This window comes from Capricornis sumatraensis, chromosome 14 (genome assembly GCF_032405125.1).
Source record: "Capricornis sumatraensis isolate serow.1 chromosome 14, serow.2, whole genome shotgun sequence".
NCBI classification, from domain to species: Eukaryota; Metazoa; Chordata; class Mammalia; order Artiodactyla; family Bovidae; genus Capricornis; species Capricornis sumatraensis.
The window spans coordinates 46,770,255-46,783,600 of record NC_091082.1 but is presented as its reverse complement, the minus strand read 5'-3'; the positions used below and the strand labels follow the sequence as shown (position 1 = coordinate 46,783,600).

Genomic DNA, 13,346 nt, shown 5'->3' with positions numbered 1-13,346 from the left:
AGTAATTTGAACAATTACCTTTAATGAATCCAGTTAGAAAATTTCTGATTTTAAATATCTTTCTTTCTCACACTGATGTTATTGAAACAAAGGAGAGTGAAGGATTATAACATTTAGAGAATAAGGACTGTAATAACATTTAGAGAAATATTTAACGGAAAAGTTCTCCAGGAGACAAAAATCACTTGTCCTTAACCATAACCTACAGGCTTTATTTATATACATCCTTAACAATAACTTTTAATGCAGAGACTGATCTGGAGTCTGATGTCTTTAAAAAAAAAAAAAAAAAAAAAAACCTCTCCTTCAGGGGGAATATTAAACTCCAAACGGATCACTTCTTAGAGCAGTGACACTTTCAATATACTCAGTAGTTCACTCAGACATAAATGACAGTCCGACATGCTATTTAACCAGTAAACAATAAGATCAGGTGTTGAAAAGAAGGAAACCAGTGGTATGCTGGTAAATAGTTAACAGTTGGCTCGCTGGTGCGGGAAATCCTGATTTGTAGCATTTGCCCATTTCTTGGCTCAGACGGTAAAGAATCCACCTGCAATGAGGGAAACCTGAGTTTGACCCCTGGGTTGGGAAGATCCCCAAGGATGGCATGGCAACCCATTCCAGTATTCTTGCCTGGAGAATCCCCATGGACAGAGGAGCCTGGCAGGCTACAGTCCATGGGGTCGCAAAGAGTTGGACACAGCTGAGCAACTAAGCACAGCACAGTACCATAAATATTCCCACCATGACCAAATTCAGGTTACCACCATGATGTCACTGATGATAGAGATGGGAACATAGGTACACAGCCTGATCTAGGGAGCTGGCATAACCCAGATCCTGCTTGGGACTGGAGGAAGTCCCCAGGCACTGAAAACAGTATTGTCTTATGAATATCTGCTCCCTACTGCCTTGCTCTTGATACTGCAGACCTCACCTGACACCTTGCTGATGCTTTGTCCAACTCTTGTCCTCTGAAGCCATGCCTTCAGGTATACTTCTCTCTGAAACCCAAACTACCATAACTTTATCACTTAAAAATGTTTACAGAGATGGTGATTTTCCTCTCCTTTCTCATAACACTTAGTGATTTCTTGGAATGCCCTCTGTGCTAAATACTAACTGTCCTAAAACAAATCACATAGAATAAGGCATAACGCTTTTAACTAATTTTTGGCTTGGTTTAGCAACTAACACAATAGCAGGTAGAGACAAACAGTTAAATATTCCTGTATGGGCATTATGTTGGAAATTAAACAATAATTATGAATTAACCAAACAATTTCTATATTTATTATTCACATATTTATATTTCTTAACATTAAAATGCCTGATAAAAATATAAAGTGTGTCCTGAAAATATAATTCAAGCATGTCAAGTTTCTTATCTTAAAACTGCAATATTAATTATGTCAGCAAGATATTATACTAATAACAATCCCCACTCCTACCAACAGTGTAGCTTTGGACAAATAAGTTAACCTTGCTGGGGCTCTTTTTCTAAAATAGGAATCATGATATCAATCTCAGAATATTCTTGTAAAAATTAAATAAAGCATCTTCAAAGTATATAGTGCTGATACATAATTAACGTTCAAAAGTGAGAGCAAACTGTTAGTTTTCTCCACAGTCACTGTCCTGGCCTAGCAATTCTTTTATAAAAGTTCCTAGTTATGGCAGGAAAGCCTCTATACCAGAACACTCACTAAGTATCCTCATGGTTTTTAATATTTCCCATTTGCATGACACCCAGGTCTCAATACCCAGCACAACCAGAGTCTCAAGTCTCACCTTGCCCAGGTTCTAACTGCCCATGGCTGCTGTCTCTAAACCCGAGGTGAAGACATAACCCTTTGTAATAAACAACATTAGCAGCCCTTCTGGTTTTTGGAAACAGAAACCAAAATGTATCACTAGTGGTAGTTTTTATTTATTTACTTATTTTTAATCAGAGGATAATTGCTTTATAATGTTGTCTTGGTTTCTGCCATACAAGAATCAGCCATAAGTATACATATGTCCCCTACCTCTTGAACCTCCCTCCCACCATCCAATTCCTCCTCTCCCTCTAGGTCATCACAGAGTACCTGGTTGAGTTCACTGTGTTATATAGCAACTTCCTATTAACTATCTATTTTACATATGGTAATTTATATGTTTCGGTGTTACTCTTTCAATTTGTCCAAACCTCTCCTTCCCCCGCTAGCTGCTACTGCTGCTAAGTTGCTTCAGTCATGTCCAACTCTGTGCAACCCCATAAACGGCAGCCCACTAGGCTCCTCTGTCCCTGGGATTCTCCAGACAAGAATACTGGAGTGGGTTGCCATTTCCTTCTCCAATGCATGAAAGTGAAAAGTGAAAGTGAAAGTGAAGTCGTGCCCTACTCTTAGCGACCCCATGGCTAGCTAACAGAAGTCAAAAGACAGAGAATGTTACTCAATTTTTTTATTCTGACTAGTACAGCTTTCACTTGATAACACTACAACATCTACAAGATAGATGTGTATAGAAACAAATGTGAATAACCTAAGTAAATTAGTGAAAATATTTCAAGTACAGTAAAAGAATTAAGTTACTATAATCAAATAAATGTAGAAATCTATAAAAGTAAGACCCTTGAAGTAGGAAATGGCAACCTGCTCCAGGATTCTGGCCTGGAAAATTCCATGGACAGAGGAACCTGGCAGGCTATAGCACATGGGGTCACAAAAAGTCAGACACAGCTCAGCAACTGAGCATACATAGCACACACAAGGTGAACATATCTGAGTATTCTAAAAGATCATCTCAATAAATGCCAAAATGAAACTCAATAAAATTATATACCTATTTGTTATTGTTTTTAATCTTTTAAAATTTAGGAATAAAGTAGTTCCTTATCAGGAACCATTAAATAGTATTTGATAGTTAAATAGGAACTATTAAATAGTATTAAAAGGCAAAACAAATAGCAAACAGCATATGCATAATTTAACACAAGAGGCATTTTCATCAAACTAGGAGCACAACCTGGTTCTTTAATGGGGCATTAAAGAGAAATTAAAGATATACTGGTGGAAATAAAAAGATAAACTAATCATTATCAGCAAATACTTTGTCTCCTACTTCTAGAGAAAATGAAGTCATCAAAGGAGGACTCTGCAGTAAGTATGGACTTACCTGCAGTTTCCCCCACATTTTCCTCTTTCCATTTGGTAGGAATAGAAGAGGTATCCCTTCATGCTTGTCAAAAGTACAGGAATTATCCTTGCCTAGTTTTCAGTCCCAGAATCACTCTATCATTTCTTTCTGTTACTTTCAATGGCATCTACTTTAAGGCTCTAATCCTCCTTTCATGTTCCCTTTCAAGGTCCCAGTCCACAGGACACTACCCAATCAGCTTTCTTCCTGTTTCAGCAACACTGTCCCTCCTTACTCCACCTCCTGCTACCCTTCTTCACTCATTCCAGCTCCATTCCTACTGGCCTCTGTTAAACTCCAAACAAACAAACAAACAAAGAGCTCCCACCTTAGAATTACCTAACTTCCCTATGCCTACACAAATACCATCTTGGCTTGAATGCTCACTTTTTTCATCATCTAACCTTCTGTTTGTTTGGTCTTTTTTTGGCACTTGCTGCTGATTTCTCTCTAAGAACACAAACTCCATGATGACAAGGGTATTTGTCTGATATACAGGAATCACTGAATAAACACTGGTTGAATGAATGAATCTAACAGGACAAAGTAGTATTTATGGAACTTATCCCAGTTAGGATCTGAAGGCACAAGCAAATTCCATGAACAGTGACATATATATTCCCTTCTTTCTTTTTGTCATTTCGTTAGACTTCCGTCAAGCCAAGCCTACAGTCATACTCCAGACTTCCCTATGAACAGTGTGCCTTTAGGGTAAAAAAAAAAAAAGAAAAAGAGAGGTGGCAGTTCTCAGCTGCCATCAGCTAGAGTACTGCAGTGAAAAAGTCTCGTTTTGAGGTTCCTGAAGGATTGTGGGGACAGTAAGTTTTCCATGAGGGGTAAATTTCTAGTCTACTTCACAAGACGAGAGAGGAGAGGAATGAGGTATGATCCTCACTGATTAACAGGAAGTAGTAAAAGAACGATCAGGGGCTTAGAAGGGACAAGATTGAGAGACTATTGACAAAAGGCTATAAGGAAGAAGCACATGATGTCCCTCCTGAAAAGAGTCCAACGTGTAAGAACATCTTTCCCTGTCAAAACTCAACAAAAAGCCCCCACTGCAACAAAGCTCATTAACATTCTGGTCAATAAGTCTCTTTTCTCAGCCATGCCAGTATTTGCATGATAAGTACTTGCTGAATAAATTAAGAAATGCAAATGAAATTACTATATAACTAAAATACCGAAGAGAATCAATTAAAAAAATTTTAATCTGTCAAATGTAGAATAAGATGCTTAATTTAAAAATTAAAATTAAAAAAAAAAATAGCTTTTACTCAGATCAGCAATGAGTTAGAAAATATAATGGAATAAAAGCATATTTAAACTACAAGAACAACAAAATAAATATAAATATCCTAACTAGAAAAGGATAGATGTTATATTTTTAGAATTTTACTAAAATAAAATTTAAGTAAATGAAGGGCTTCCCTGGTGGCTCAGATGGTAAAGTGCCTGCCTGCAATGCAGGATACTGGGGTTCAATTCCTGGGGTGGGAAGTTCCCCTGGAGAAGGAAATGGCAATCCACTCCAGCATTCTTGCCTCGAAAATCCCATGGATGGAGGTCCATGGGGTCGCAAAGAGTCGGACACGACTGAGTGACTTCACCTCACTTAAGTAAATGAAAGGGTATAGCATAGTCCCTGTATTGGAAAAAATAATGAATATTTTGAAGATACTGATTATTGTCATGGCAGGTGGGAGGAAGCAAGAGGAAGGAGATATATGTATACTTACAGCTGGTTCACATTGTTGTACCGTAGAAACTAACAACATTGCAATACAATTATACTCTAATTAAAAAAATTAATTATTCTCTAAATGAATCTATTGAAGCTAAAATAATTCTCGTGGCAATAATTTTGTCTTTATAAAATTATTCTAAACCTTGAAACAACAGAAAAGAACCCATAAAAAATGGGGGGAGGACTATATCCCTGATAGATATTAAAGCAAATTATAAACCCGCTAAACATAAAACACTGTGGGGACCTCCCTGGCAGTCCAGTGGTTAAGACTCTGCATTTCCACTACAGGGGACCTAGGCTGGGGAACAAAGAGTCCACATGCTGCGTGGTGCAACACTGTAGTGTTGGCACAATGAAGCTAATAGTCAGAAATAGGTTGCAATAAGAATAGAATATAAGATAAAGGAGACTGGGAAAAAATTATTTCTTCATACATGAAAATAAATTTCAGAACTAAGTGTTAAAAAAATATTTATGTATGGAAAGGAAAAATTATGCTAACTATTTACTTTTTGTTAAACATAAATGTTTACATTTATAGCCAAAAAGAGTAAACCTTCTATATTTTAAAAATGATATAACCAGACTATAAATCACCAGAGAGGCAGAGACTTTCTATATTTCCAGAACTTCAAATAATATCTGGTACATTGTAGATTTATAAGCAATTTACTTTTTCCAAATGACATTTTTTTAGTCCATTCCTTTGGATTAGACTTGGACTTCTTTTACATTAAAAAAGGGGTTAAAATATCTACAATTTTTATTAAAAAGTCAGCTGAATTGTGATTTACCTGCTCAAAGAGTCATGTCCAACTGTTTGAGACCCCATGGACTGTAGCCTGCCAGGCTCCTCTGCTCATGGGATTTTCCAAGCAAGAATACGGGATTGGGTTGTCATTTCCTACTCCAGGGTCTTCCCAACCCAAGGATCAAACCTACATCTTTTGAGTCTTCTGCATTGGCAGGCAAATTCTTTACCACTGCATCACCTGAAAGTGAAGTCGCTCAGTCGTGTCTGACTCTTTGCGACCCCATGGACTGTAGCCCAGCAAGCTCCTCTGTCCATGGGATTCTCCAGGCAAGAACACTGGAGTGGGTTGCCATTTCCTCCTCCAGGGGATCTTCCTGACCCAGGAATCGAACACAGGTCTCCCGCATTGCAGGCAGATGCTTTAACCTCTGAGCCACCTGGGAAACCCTGAATTGATATAGGGATTGCATTCAATCTACTGATCAAATTATAAAGTATTGCCATCTTACCATTAAGTCTTTCAATCAGTGAACATGGGATATTTTTCAAATTATCTAAATAACAGTTTATAGTTTCCGGAGTATAAATTTTGCTCTTCTTTTGTTAAACACATTCCTAAGTAGTGTATCTTTTTGATACTATTGTATAGAGAATTATTTTCTTACTTTAATTTTTTGATTGTGCATTGCAAGTATATAAAAATAGTTAATTTTTGTATCTTTATCTTGTGTCCTCTAACCTTGCAAAGCTAATTTATTAGTTCTAATAGTTTTTTACTGATTTCCTTAAGAATTTATATGTACTTGATTATATCATCTGCAAATAGAGATAATTTTACTGTATCCTTTCCAATATGAATGCCTTTTATTTTTTCTCTTGCCCAACTGCCCTAGCTAGAACTTCCAGTAAAGCACTAAGTAGAAATGACAATAGTGGATATCCTTATGTTCCCAGTCTTAAAGGAAAAGCATTCAATCTTTCACCATTAAGCATGATGTTAGCTGTGAGTTTTTCATACATGTCCTTGAGGAAGTTCCTTTGTATTCTTAATTTACAAGTGTTCCATGACAGGGTGTAGGTTTCCTTTAATGCTTTTTTCTAAGCTTATTGAGATGATCCTGTAACTTCTGTGTTCATTCAATTGATGTGATACAATACATTACTTGATTTTCATATATTAAATCAATCTTGCAATGCTGGGATAAAACAAACCAATTCTCACATTCACATAGAATTTTAAAAGATTCAGGATAGCCAAAGCAATCTTGAAAAGAAGAACAAGGTAGAAAAACTCATTCTCAGTTTGAAAACTTAATACAAAGTAAAGGTAATTAAGAAAGAATGAGGACTTTCCTGCTGGTCCAGGGGTTAAGAATTCACCTGCCAAAGCAGGGGACATGGTTCAATCTCTGCTCCGGGAAGAATCCATCTACAGAGGGGAAACTAAGCCCATGTGCCACAACTACTGAAGCCTGAACACTCTAGAGCCCATGCTCTGCAACAAGAGAAGCCACCACAATGAGATGCCCATGCACTGCAACTAGAGAGTAGCCCCCACTTGCCACAACTAGAGATAGCTTGCATGCAGCAACAAAGACCCAGGGCATCTGAAAATAAATAAATTTTTTGAAAAAGGAGAGAGTGTGATACAGGCACAAATAGAGAGATATAGATCAACTGAATAGACTTGAAAGCCCAGAAATAAACCCATGTATTTATGGCAAATTGATTTTCAACAAAGGTGCAAAAAAATATATAATGGAGAAAGAATAGTCTTTTCAACAAATGATGCTGAGACAATATACCTGCAGAAAATGAAATTGAGTTCTTACTTTGTACAATATATAAAAATTAACTCAAAATGGATCAAAGGCCTAAGTGTAAAAACAAAACTATAAAATTATTAGAAGAAAACATAAGGGTAAATCTCCAAGACCTTGGTTTTTACTAATTATGAGACATGAACACTACAAGTGCTTCAATCTTAAACATTCAAAGAAATTGCTGGGAAAAGTAGCAAAATCCTCAAAAAGATATGGGGAAAGATAAAAATAGCCAATTCACAAAGGAAGAAATACAAATACCAAATAAATACACACACACACAAAATTCCACATCATTGGTTCAGTTCAGTTCAGTCGCTCAGTTATGTCTGACTCTTTGCGACCCCATGAACCACAGCACGCCAGGCCTCCCTGTCCATCACTAACTCCCGGAGTCCACCCAAACTCATGTTCATCAAGTCGGTGATGCCATCCAACCATCTCATACTCTGTCGCCCCCTTCTCCTCCTGCCTTCAATCCCTCCCAGCATCAGGGTCTTTTCCAATGAGTCAGCTCTTCACTTCAGGTGGCCAAAGTATTAGAGTTTCAGCTTCAACATCAGTCCTTGCAGTGAACACTCATGACTGATCTCCTTTAGGATGGACTGGTTGTATCTCCTGGCAGTCCAAGGGACTCTCAAGAGTCTTCTCCAACACCACAGTTCAAAAGCATCAATTCTTTGGCACTCAGCTTTCTTCACAGTCCAACTTTCACATCCATATATGATTACTGGAAAAACCACAGCCTTGACTAGACGGACCTTTGTTGGCAAAGTAATGTCTCTGCTTTTTAATATGCTATCTAGGCTGGTCATAACTTTCCTTCATTGGTTACAGAGAAACAAAAAAATGAAAACAAAGCTCATTTGCCTATCAAATTATTATGGTGTTGAGAGGGGCAAAACAGTACATTAGATACAAATTCATATATAGATATAGATACAAATACACCTGTGTTGTGTGTGTGTACTTAGTCACTCAGTCATGTCCAACTCTGTGACCCACTGGACTGTAGCCCCCCAGGCTCCTCTGTCCCTGGGCATTCTCCAGGCAAGAATACTGGAGCGAGTTGCCATGCCCTCCTCCAGCAGATCTTCCCAACCCAGGGATCAAATAACACACACACCATTCATATTGATAAATGGAATACTGTGTGCCATATCAGTAAACAAAGGATGTCACAGTCATCAGCGATTGGCAGCCACCACCAGAGGGTGAACAGATGAGCCCTGAGGAAACTCGGGATGTGAAAACAAGATATTGGCCCCAGATAGCTGAGGTGCCTGTCAAAGAAATGATTTCATTGAGCCCAGATCTTCCCATACATAGAAAAGCCCTAAATTCCTTAAACTTCAGATATCTAGTTTCCTTTTATTAACAGTAGTCTTTTTTCCTTCTGCTGCTAAGTCACTTCAGTGATGTCCGACTCTGTGCAACCCCATAGACGGCAGCCCACCAGGCTCCCCCATCCCTGGGATTCTCCAGGCAAGAACACTGGAGTGGGTTGCCATTTCCTTCTCCAATGCATGAAAGTGAAAAGTGAAAGGGAAGTCGCTCAGTGGTGTGCAACTCTTCACGACCCCATGGACTGCAGCCTACCAGGCTCCTCCATCCATGGGATTTTCCAGGCAAGAGTACTGGAGTGGGGTGCCATTGCCTTCTCCATTGTTTCTTCTACCTGCCCTTTGTTGCAAAATTCCTATGTATCATAGCTTCCCCCTTTCCTCGTTGGAGTAGTTATCTCAGGGATACTTGAAATGCTGTCTCTTGAGCTTGAAATTGCAAAAATTCCCACAAAAAAAAAAAAAAAAACATAACTTGTGGAGCTCTACACCAAGGTCATATGTGTGGAGCTCTGTACCAAGGTCACAGAACAAAAATCTCTGGAACTCCCAGCACCATAGGAACTGTTGCCCTGAGCCTCAGAATCTAAACCAGCAGTTACCTGATCCTATATGTTGGGTAAAATACTCACCCTATTAGCTATCTTATAGCAAACTAACCAATCATCAAATGCCACCCTTTCAGTAGGAATTTTTTCTGTCCTCGGGCTATAAAAACTGGCTAATACCCCATGAAAAGGGTTGGCTCTCCCTTGAGCTGGCCTGCTGTTCTAACAGTGTCTCCCACTCTAATAAACTTTATTCTTCCCTCATTCTGCCTCAAGTTTGGAAATTCTTTTTCATCCCACTCACACACAAAGACAGCGTTCAACTGTTAGGTTGCATGTGCATGTTGTTTTTTTTCAGTCAAAGACATGCATATTCAATGTGATCTTGGCAAGGCAGCAGAGAACAGTGGCATGAATACGTTCAGTTCAGTTTCTCAGTCGTGTCCAACTCTCTGCAACTCCATGGACTGCAGCACACCAGGCTACCCTTTCCATCAACAACTCCCGGAGCTTACTCAAACGAATTGGTAATGCCATCCAACCATCTCATACTCTGTCAATCCCTTAACTCACAGCTTCCAATTTTCTCAGCATCAGGGTCTTTTTCAATGAGTCAGTTCTTTGCATCAGCTGGCCAAAGTATTGAAGTTTTAGCTTCAGCATCATCCTTCCAATGAATATTCAGGACTGATTTCCTTTAGAATGGACTGGTTGGATCTCCTTGCAGTCCAAGGGACTCTCAAGAGTCTATTCCAACACCACAGTTCAAAACCATCAATTCTTCAGCGCTCAGCTTTCTTTATAGTCCAACTCTCACATCCATACATGACCACAGGAAAAACCATGGCTTTGACTAGATGGACCTTTGTTGGCAAAGTAATGTCTCTGCTTTTCAATATGCTACCTAGGTTGATCATAGCTTTTCTTCCAAGGAGCAAATGTCTTTTAATTTCAAGTCTGCAGGCACCATCTGCAGTGACTTCGGAACCCCAAGAAATAAAGTCTGCTGCTGTTTCCACTGTTTCCCCATCTATTTCCCATGAAGTGATGGGACCAGATGCCATGATCTTCGTTTTCTGAATGTTGAGCTTTAAGCCAACTTTTTCACTCTCCACTTTCACTTTCATCAAGAGGCTTTTTAGTTCCTCTTCACTTTCTGCCATAAGGGTGGTGTCATCTGCATATCTGAGGTTATTGATGTTTCTCCTGGCAATCTTCATTCCAGCTTGTGTTCTTCCAGCCCAGCCTTTCTCATGATGTACTCTGCATATAAGTTAAATAAGTAGGGTGACAATATACAGCCTTGACGTACTCCTTTTCCTATTTGGAACCAGTCTGTTGTTCCATGTCCAGTTCTAACTGTTGCTTCCTGACCTGCATACAGGTTTCTCAGGAGGCAGGTCAGGTGGTTTGGTATTCCCATCTCTTTAAGAATTTTCTACAGTTTGTTGTGATCCACAGAAAGGCTTTGGCATAGTCAATAAAGCAAAACTAGATGTTTTTCTGGAACTCTCTTGTTTCTTTGATGATCCAGCAGATGTTGGCAATTTGATCTCTGGTTCCTCTGCCTTTTCTAAATCCAGCTTGAACATCTGGAAGTTTGTGGTTCACGAACTGCAGAAGCCTGTCTTGGAGAATTTTGAGCATTACTTTACTAGCATGTGACATGAGTGCAATTGTGCCATAGTTTGAGCATTCTTTGGCATTGCCCTTCTTTGGGATTGGAATGAAAACTGACCTTTTCCAGTCCTGTGGCCACTGCTGAGTTTTGCAAATTTGCTGACATATTGAGTGCAGCACTTTCACAGCATCATCTTTTACGATTTGGAATACCTCAACTGGAATTCCATCACCTCCACTAGCTTTATTCATAGTGATGGTTCCTAAGTGATGCCCACTTGACTTCCCATTCTAGGATGTCTGGCTTTAGGTAAGGGATCACATCATCATGGTTCTCTGGGTCATGAAGATCTTTTTTGTATAGTTCTGTGTATTCTTGCCACCTCTTCTTAATATCTTTTGCTTCTGTTAGGTCTACCATTTCTGTCTTTATTGTGCCCATCTTTGCATGAAATGTTCCCTTGGTGTCTCTAATTTTCTTGAAGAGATCTCTAGTCTTTCCCATTCTATTGTTTTCCTCTATTTCTTTGCCTTGACCACTGAGGAAGGTGTTCTCATCTCTCCTTGCTATTCTTTGGAACCGTAGCATGAAGCAAGATCTTAGTTCCCTGCCCGGGAATTGAACCTGGGTAGCCTGGATGAAAATCAGGAATCCTAGCCACCAAACCAGCAAGGGCCAGCAGCTACAAGGTGTTTTTCCCTATATCTTTGCCCCCAGTAAAAAATGCATGTATCACAGAGGCAGAAACTGCAAATGCAGGTAAAACATTTATTATTAGAGACACAGCACAACAAGTGGGTGAGCACACAGAAAAACAACCTGTTTAGTTGAGATAGAGGCAAGGCAGAGATGCACACTTAGAGAAAGGTGTGGGCGTCCCCCCTGGTAAGGAGGAGTGCAGTAAAGAGGCTGTTGGTCATTTCTATAAGGCAGTATTTCCAGGTCTTTGTCTTCATTCAGGCCACATATCTGGTTCCTTTTACCACATGTGACATAACCTGGGACCCTCCCCTGGGGTGTGTATACACCCCTCAGTCAAGATGAATCTTGAAGTGAAGGCTTCTGAGAGAAGCAAGACTCATTAAGGCCTGGAATTATCCTCTGACTTCTTATTTCAGGGAGACTTTATGCAAACGTGTAATGTCTCCCTTATCCTGTCACCCTGATTATTTAACTTATATGCAGAGTACATCATGTGAAATGCCAGGCTGGATGAGGCACAGGCTGGTATCAAGATTGCTGGGAGAAATATCAATAATCTCAGATATGCAGATGACACCACCCTTATGGGAGAAAGAAGAGCCTCTTGATTAAAATGAAAGAGAGTGGAAAAGCTGGCTTAAAGCTCAACATTCAGAAAACTAAGATCATGGCATCTGGCCCCATTACTTCATGGAAAATAGATGGGAAAGCAATGGAAACATTGATAGACTTTATTTTTGGGGGTTCCAAAATCACTGCAGATGGTGACTGAAGCCATGTATTAAAAGACACTTGCTACTTGGATGAAAAGCTATGACCATCCTAGAAAGCATATTAAAAAACAGAGACATTACTTTGCTGACAAAGGTCCATCTAGTCAAAGGTATGATTTTTCCTGTGATCATGTATGGATGTGAGAGTTGGACTATAAAGAAAGCTGAGCACCAAGGAACTGATGCTTTTGAACATGGTGTTGGAGAAGACTCTTGAGAGTCCCTCGGACTGTAAGGAGATCCAACCATTTAATCCTAAAGGAAATCAGTCCTGAATATTCATTGGAAGGTCTGATGCTGAAGCTGAAGCTCCAATACTTTGACCACCTGATACGAAGAACTGACTCATTGGAAAGGACTTTGATGCTGGAAAATTGAAAGCGTGAGGAGAAGGGGACAACAGAGGATCAGATGGTTGGATGGCATTGCTGACCTGATGGACATGAGTTTCAGCAAACTCCAGGAGTTGGTGATGGACAGGGAAGCCTGGTATGCTGCAGTCCATGGGGTTGCAAAGAGTCAGACATGGCTGAGCAGCTGAGGAATCTAACTGAACTGAACTCCCTTATCTTTTTTCTCAGAAGGGTCTTTGCCTCTCTTTGTCTTTGCCATGATTATTCCCTTGAGGTGTTAACAAGAGACAAAGACTGGCTATTTACCTTGTTTCTGCTGTTATATCCATCTTCTTCAAGAGCAAATGGGAGGCTGGTGTAAATTCCTCAAATGGAGTCTACCTATCTCTTGTCTTAGAAATTGCAAAGAGGAAGCTGGCTGATTGTGAATTTCCAACCTGGAGCTCGCCTATCTCTTGACTCAGAAAACGCAAAGAGGTGGCTGGCTGACTGGAAA

General features: G+C 39.6%; 1 protein-coding gene across 5 annotated transcripts in view; it reads right to left on the bottom strand.

Annotated features, from left to right (window-relative positions):
* The window catches only part of DNM3 (dynamin 3), a 634,763-nt gene that overhangs the window by 504,442 nt on the left and 116,975 nt on the right, over positions 1 to 13,346 (bottom strand). The window lies entirely within an intron of this gene.